The sequence below is a fragment of the Salarias fasciatus genome, chromosome 16 (assembly GCF_902148845.1).
Source record: "Salarias fasciatus chromosome 16, fSalaFa1.1, whole genome shotgun sequence".
NCBI lineage: Eukaryota > Metazoa > Chordata > Actinopteri > Blenniiformes > Blenniidae > Salarias > Salarias fasciatus.
The window spans coordinates 4,556,290-4,564,592 of NC_043760.1; positions in this window are offsets into that span (position 1 = coordinate 4,556,290).

The following is an 8,303-nucleotide window of genomic DNA, read 5'->3' on the forward strand; positions in this document are numbered from 1 at the left end:
AGCGGACCCTGTCCTTAGTGAGAGGACAGGGTGTCCCATCGGTCTCAGGAGCTTCACACAGCTCATTAATGTCTGACCCTGTGATTCTCCAGAGAAAGTCCTTTAACAAACCCCTCAGCCCGTCGTCCCAAACACTTCACTCGCTGGGAGGAGTTACTGTGTTTACTGGATAAAATAAGCTCATTATGCTCCAAACATTAAAGCCTGAGAGATTAATTAATCTGCACAGCAGCACAACACACAAACCATCAAAAGGTCAGACACATCTCAGCTCTGCCGTTTCCCCGTTCCCATGACAACCTGAAAGAGTGAAAGAGCATTGTTCTTGGATTTTCATTTAAAAAAGTTTCACATTTATGTGGCTACATTTCCCCTGTGGTGTAACAGATCCCATTTACATTTATTTCGTATCCTGGATACATAAAGCTGGTGTATATACAGTTTTGCTCAACTTTGCTTGAACTCCTGGACTTGGCAAAGGCCACAGATGACACCACCAGGGTTGTCAGATCGGACTCACTGTTTCCAGCCCAAACATGACGTGAACCTCGCCCAACTCGAGAAAAACCAGCCCAAATGTCAACTGCAGCAGAAACCCGTGTTAAAACCATAAAATTCTTATTTGCATAAAAAAGAAAACATCATAAGCAAATAGCCGCAGTGAATAAAGAAAGACAAAAGGCAGTAAAACAAGCTACCAAAAAAACTTCAATCAAACAACAGCCAATACAGATTGTCTTGTCAATTCACTGGGTCATTGCAACTGAAAAAGATGATCCAATACGAACATGAAACAGGAGCAACCAAACAATTTACTCCAGTTAAATTATTAATTAAAAATTATGCAGGCTGCCTGGCAATAACTTTTCTCTCTTGCTGACCCACACCATGCACACACACACTAAGGCACACATGCATGACACAGAAACTAACCAATCAAATCAGTGAACGTAGTGAATTCTAGCCAATCAGAGACAGAGGATGGCAGCTCATGGTGTTATCATATGGTCAATATGGCTCATATATCATGCTCAGAGGCGCATCAGGGTGTTTGGAAATGGGTGTAAATAGTTTCTAAAAACGAAAAAATTTTGTGAAAACCAGCCCAAATTTTATCAACCGGCCCAAACCTATTTTTTCCACCCCAAAGGGTACAAAAGAAGCCCAATTGGGTGGAATCCTGCCCAGTCTGGCAGCACTGGACACCACTGACATTCCCCAAAGAGAACCTGGACAAACCATGATCTTTCTGGGGAAGTACTATGTGGACAGATGAAACTAAAACAAAACAGTTTTTTAGATAAAGCACACTGACTGTTCGTTTACAGACAGAGCAATGGGCCATTTTCACAGCTCCACTACTTCCTGAAAATAGCTGTGCACATTCATTTCCTGTCTTGCATTATTGGCCAAAATGATTAATCCAGGTGTGTCTTGTTGCAGCAGTCTAAACCAGACACACCTGGATTAATCAGTTTGGCCAATAATGCAAGACAGGAAATGAATGTGCACAGCTATTTTCAGGAAGTAGTGAAGCTGTGAAAATACCCCATGAAGACCCTACCAGCAGTTCAGCATGGAGGAGGAACCATCATACTGTGGTGCTGCATTGTTTCATCTGGTTCTGCAGGGCTTGATCATATCAGTGATCATGAAATCAGAGAATTATCAAAATGTTTCAGAGTGAAATATGTAAGAAAACCTGATTTTTGTTGAACAACATGAATCTTCGGGACAAAGACCAAAAGCAGAGACAGCTACAATAAGTTTATAGACGCTACACAAAGTTTATAGATGCTACAAGACATTTACGGTATACATGGTTACAAAAAGTTTATACATGGAAGCAACAAGAAGTTTATAGATGCTGAAAGAACTTTATAGATGGTTACAAGAAGTTTATAGATGGAAAAAAATAAGTTTATAGATACTACAAGACGTTATGGATGCTACAAAAACTTTATGGATGCTACAAGAAGTTGATAAACTTCTTGTACTAAGAATTGTTTGGAGGCCGTCATCACTCAAAAGAGAGAACTGTGTCTCAACAGGACTGACCTGGTTAAATTAAAGCTAACTTAAAAAAAAAAAAAAAAAAAAAAAAAAAAACTGCCAAAAGGAAACAAAATTTGAAAGAAGGGCAGAGTTATTTCTGTTTTTCTGTTTGTTCTTTGAAATTACAGCTTCAGTTGAAAAACAAGTTACTCTGTTAAATCACTTTAGACCTCCAATGAAAAGATTCTGATGAGAAAGAGTTGGTACATTTCCATGTTTCTCTGAAGACATTGGGTAGGGAAAGTAAATAAATGTAGGAGTGCAGATAATGGTAAACAGGAATGCATAAAGGGTTTACTTAAGGCTGGTGAAGTTCACAGTATTCACTGTGCATTATATACCGTGGAATTAACATTCTTACAGATATATTTATAGCTCATCAAGCTGCTTCAACATCATCAGAAAATGTGTCACAGTTGATCACAAGGAGGAACTTTAAAATGAAGTGTGAGTGTAAGTGTGTGTGTGTGTGTGTGTGTGTGTGTGTGTGTGTGTGGCTCTGAGCTGTCTTCCCTTTCCCAGATTCCCTCAAACCAAATCAGACTTCATTTGTATAGCACTTTTCAGGATTAAAACATAACAAAACAAAGTGCTTTATGGCATTTAAAACATAAAACAACATAAAAAAGAACGCACTCAGCTGCGCGTCTTCACGTCGTCAGAGTTTTCCAGGCCAGTCGGATTCTGGACAGTCTGAGTCCGGACATGAGCAGGTTCTGCAGAGGCTGGATGGTCATGGTGAACATGGACAGGATGACTGCTGAGTCCAACACAGTGAGCTCATCTTTGATTCAACATGGATTAATAAAAAAAAAAATCTGAACTGTAAGAAGAACATGCTGTACTCTGTAGCTTCCATCAACCTGCCCACACCTGATCCAACTCTGGACCAGCAGCGGCTTCTGCCTGTCCCTGTTTCACACCTGGACCAGGTGTGGACCGGTCAGGACAGACTCTGGACCCAGGGCGCAGCTGGAGCTGTATAGTGAGAGAGTTGTGACTATGACTGTTGGTTTTGTCCAGCAGTTGTCTCTATATTGTTTGTTTTTGTCGGTTCCTGGCCGTGTTAACACATCAGTGTCATCAAAATGTTGAACTGAGGCAACAGGTCTGGATGTTGTCCAGGGAGAGTTATTGATAATGCGGTTGATTGTATCTGTTGCGGGCTGAAAAAAATGGTTGTCTGTATGATACTCTTAAGGTGTATAGCGATGTTTAGGTATAAAATAAGGTTTTATAGAAATCTAATAGCTTCAAATAATACTCTGAATTTTTGATATCAGGCTTCAAACATATGTGACTCAAAACTTGTTGGACAAAAAATGGCATCATTGTCACAACTCTGCCACGATACAACTCTGTATGCAACTAACTGCTGACTACCTAACCTCCACCTCGTGTTTCTATGTTGCCCTCACGTCTCTGTGTTTGCATTTCTTCAGCGTGCAGAAGGTTGACAGCTGGCAGACGGGCGGATGTGGAAGTGGTTGGGTTGTATCAGTAGTCAGAGTTGACATCTCCTGTATGATGGAGGAGATCTGGTCCATCTCTGGATCTGTGATGTTAGGTGTCTTCAGGTCTGCTGTCTGCTCCTTCAGACATCTTCACATCGAGAAGCTGGAACAATGTGAAATAGGAGTAGACCCACGGCCTGGAGATACGCTGGCTTTTCTCCAGAAATTCAGCTTCCAGCATGAGTCCTTGTTTAAAGGCCAACTGTTGCTGCAACAGTGCCACCTGCCTGTATGAAGGGCAGAACAGAGTGAGACGTTTAGGGCCGTCCACACAACAATGAGTTCAAGTAAAAATGACAAACTATTGTTGCATATTTCACATCCATTTACACCACAACGGTGCTTTTAACATGAGTCACAGTGAGCTCCCGTCTTCTCGATCGTTTAGTTTAAGCTTGGAATCTGCATTGTTTTACAGCAGTCTTTGTAAAATATAAGTTTGAGACTGGGCTGGGAATAAAAACCCTAAACACTCGTCTTTAGATAAGAGCAGGTGTGAGCCAGTCGTTTTCCAGGAGTCTTTTCCAAATCTTTTCAAAGTCCTCTGATGTATGGGTGGCATTAAGCAATACAAGTGACTGAAGGTCCATGAGAGTGAAGGTCTTTCATGAGTTTGAAGGTCGTCTGAGTCCAATGGTCTTCTATGAACCTGAAGGTCTTCAATGAGTCTGAAGGTGTTCTATGGATCTGAAGGTCTTGTATGAGTCTGAAGGTCTTCTTTAGGTCTAAAGGTCGTCGACTGATCTGACGGTCTTCCATGAGTCTGATGGTCCTCCACGAGTCTGAGCTGAAGGTGTTCTTGCATACTGATACAGCAGTCTGATTGTGGCCTCTTCTTCTGTTTGGATTTACTACCAGAATTCCCTCCTGTTCTTAATACATTATTTCTATTCTATTTGTTTCTGTCTTGTTCGTTTCTATTGTAATATTTTCACAGGTTCAAGGTGTGTCCAGATGTGATATCTACCTGGATCGAAGCTTCTCCTGCACTCTGGCCTCCTCCTCACTCCTCTCGTTCTCCTCCTTGTTCTTCCTCTCGTTCTCCTCCATGTTCTTCCTCTCGTTCTCCTCTTGCACCTTCTTGTTGAAGTACTCTTCCTTTTCACTGTCATTCATGTCCTGCAGCATCTTTTGCTCCTCTTCCCTCCTTTTCTCATTTTCTAGCTCACGTTGTTGCTGTTCTGCTGAGGAATGAGCAAACAAACATCAGTCAGTAACCAGGGGTGGAACTAAACCTGGTACCTAATGGCGGGGCTAAATCTTTTAACCAGGGGCAGGGCATGTGAACACAGTTATAGCTGTTGATAAATGACATGAAGACAGGCTGGACCTCACATTGCAATCATCTCATATTCCTTCCAACACCACTTCTCTGTCATCCATTTTCCCTCTAAAGAGATCACAGGAGGAACAGGGATCTGAGAAGGAACAAAGACCTAAGGAGGAACAGGGACCTTAAGAGGAACGGGGACCACAGGAGAAACCAGACCTGAGGAGGAACAGTGACCAGAGAAGGAAGAGGGAACTGAGGAGGAGCAGGGTTTCTGTGTCCCCCGTCTCCACCCATGGAGTCAGTGTGGACACTGTGGAGGACAACAAATACCTGGATGGTCAAAGACAATAAAGTGGACTGGGTTAAGAACGCTGAATGTCTTCTCCGAGCCTGAAGGTTTTTCTCTAAATTTAAAGGTCTTATGAGAGAAGAAGGAACGTTTTGTCTGAATTGGAGGTTTACAGCTCTGTCCTCTGTGCTGTTGCATGCTGGGACAGCATACTGAGGGTGGAGACAACAGGCTCATGAAAACTCATCAAGAAGTGATGTGGTGGAGGTGCAGATGGACTCTGTACTGGAGGGTCTTCTTCAGGGAGGAGGATCTGGTTCAAACCAAGGTCCAACCTGAACAATGTCTCTCAGTGTCCAATTTTATTTTTCAATGACTCAGTAATCAAGCTTTGAAAAACCAGCTCTTCTCCGCCCCCCCCCCCCCTCAGCTCCTCCACTCCTTCTCCACCTACCTTCTCTCCTGTACTGCTCCTCCTGTCTGATCCTCTGAAGTCTCTCCAGCTGCCTCCTCTTCTCCTCCTGCCTCCTCCTCTCTCGCTCGCTTTGCTCCTGTTCTCGTCTGCGCTCCTTCTGATCTTCATCCTCACGCCTCTTCCGTTGCTCCTCCTCCTCCATCTTCTTCAGTCTGTGGAGAACAGTAGGAAAAGAGCGAGCACCTTCCCAGGTGGAGGAGTGCAATTTGGAGTGATGGAGGAGTAATGCAGGTGGGATGGGAGGGGGGATGGAGGAGTGATGGAGGTGGTAGGATAGTGGCTGCTAGGTGATGGGTGGAGGTTGAGTAGTGTTGGACGGTGGTTGGTTGGTGCTGGGTTGTTTAGATGGTATTGGGAAGGGGGTGGTGTTGGGTAAAGGTTGGATGGTGTTGAGTGGAGGCAGACAGTGGCTGTAGCGTCCATCCTGTCCTCAGTCATTCCAGCTGTTTGATCACAGCTGATCGATGCTCTTCCTCTACCTGAGCTGATCGCTCCTCCTCCTCCTCTCCTCCTCCAGCTCGCCCTTCATCCTCTGCTCAGTCTGCTCCTTCTCCTGCTGCTTCCTCTCCTGCTCCTCCTGCTCCATCTTCCTCTTCATCTCCCGCCTCTGTCTCTCTGCCCGCCGAGCCGCTGCAGCTTCCTCCACCTGTTCTCCGCCTGGACTCCTGTTTGGCTCCAACACCTGCAACATGAGACAGTGAGTCGAGTTTTTCTGCATCTTGTTCGACTCTTCTTTCCTCAAACTTTCACTCTCAAACGGAATCTGGCCATATTTCAAACCTCAAATCTCCCTTTCAGATGGAGCAAGAGCTTAGCCGATTGAAAGGGACTTTCAAGCTTTTCAAGTGTTTTGTTCCTTTATTGAAACACACTGTTAAAGATAATCCTCATTTGGTCCAAATCAAAGGTTCTTTTTCACAGACCAGTGTGTTTGTTTGTTTGTTTACCTTACTGACGGTTTCGACAGCTGTCAGACATCTTTCTCAGAGTGTTGTCACTGATGTTGTTGTGCCATATCTTGTCAGCTGATTTATACAGGTTTTGGCACTATTCTCCCACTAGTGGAAGCGGGAGAACAGCGCCATCTGCAGTCCGACTTCTTGAGTACAGCATCCCAGGTGTGTGAAAACAAAAAGGCCCCCTCATCCCGGTTAACGGTCCCGGGGGCACGTTTCCGAATTTCAATAACCTCTTTTAGTCTGCCTACAGATGGCGCTGTTCTCCCGCTTCCACTAGTGGGAGAATAGTGCCAAAACCTGTATAAATCAGCTGACAAGATACATCACAACAACATCAGTGACAACACTCTGAGGAAGATGGCTGACAGCTGTCGAAACCGTCAGTAAGGTAAACAGACAAAAACACCGGTCTGTGAAAAAGAACCTTCGATTTGGATTATACTTGGAAGACCATATGAACCTTTTGGAATATCCTCATTTGGGATTTGCTGAGGCCTTGTATCCACAGCAAGAATTTCAAGTGAAACTTAAAAGAATACTCCGAAGATTTTGGACCCACGCCTTATCCCGATCATTTACAAAGTGAGATAAGCTCATAAATACCTTTTTGGTGTTCGTTCGTCCAGTGCCTGGCTAACAGCTGTTAGCATCGTAGTTAGCTTAGCTCAACTACGGCAGGTGAAGAGGAGACAGAGCCAGACTGAGAAAGTGGACAATATACTCCTTCCAGTGGTCCAGGGGACGGCGTATTAGCAGGCGAAGTAAATCCGAATGGTTATAAAACTTTTTAAAAGACGTGTTTTCTTTTCAATCCCTTAAAATAGCGTTTTGAGACACACAGATCTGCACAAGCATAGTGCGCTGCGGAAGGATATACCGGCGCACAGCGGCTGAGTCTATGCTTCTACTGCTGTGCTCCGGTGTATCCTTCCGCGGAGCACTGCGCATCCGCAGGTCTGTGTGGATCAAAACATTATTTTAAGGGATTGAAAAGAAAACACGTCTTTTAAAATGCCTTATAACCATTCGGATTTACTTCACGTGCTAATACGCCGTCCCCTGGACCACTGGAAGGAGTATATTGTCCACTTTCTCAGTCTGGCTCTGTCTCCTCTTCACCTGCGTAGTTGAGCTAAGCTAACTACGATGCTAACAGCTGGGAGCCAGCCACTGGACGAACAGACACAAAAAAGGTATTTATGATCTTATCTCACTCTGTAAATGATCGGGATAGGGCGTGGGTCCAAAATCTTCGGAGTATTCCTTTAAAACTTTTGAAGTGTTTTGGGTGTTACATGACAACAGAGCTCAAGGGCCAATGAAAATGGAACTTTTTGAAAATGCTGCATCTCTGTGTGGGCGGTGTAAACTCTGTCCCTGGTCCTGGTGTCAGTCCAGATTGTCCAAGACTTGGTAGTTTTAGAGTTGACGTTCACTGTAATAACAATCCACATTGGTGGTCTGTCTTTATTGTTAATGTTTACGGTGTATTGTTCTCTGCAGCATGTGTGATTTCATGACAAAAACAAACAACAGCACCAACTAGTGGACCAAATTGAAACTACATCATTTTCAGTGTTTCTGTGTTGCTGTGGAAAAACACATTGTTTCAGAACGTTGCCATGTAAACATGAAACTTTTATGAAACGAAAATGCAAGAACAGTGAGTTTCCACTCGAAACGTTGTCCTATAAATGAGACCTGAGTTTAGTCCATCACACACACTTGATGATTAATG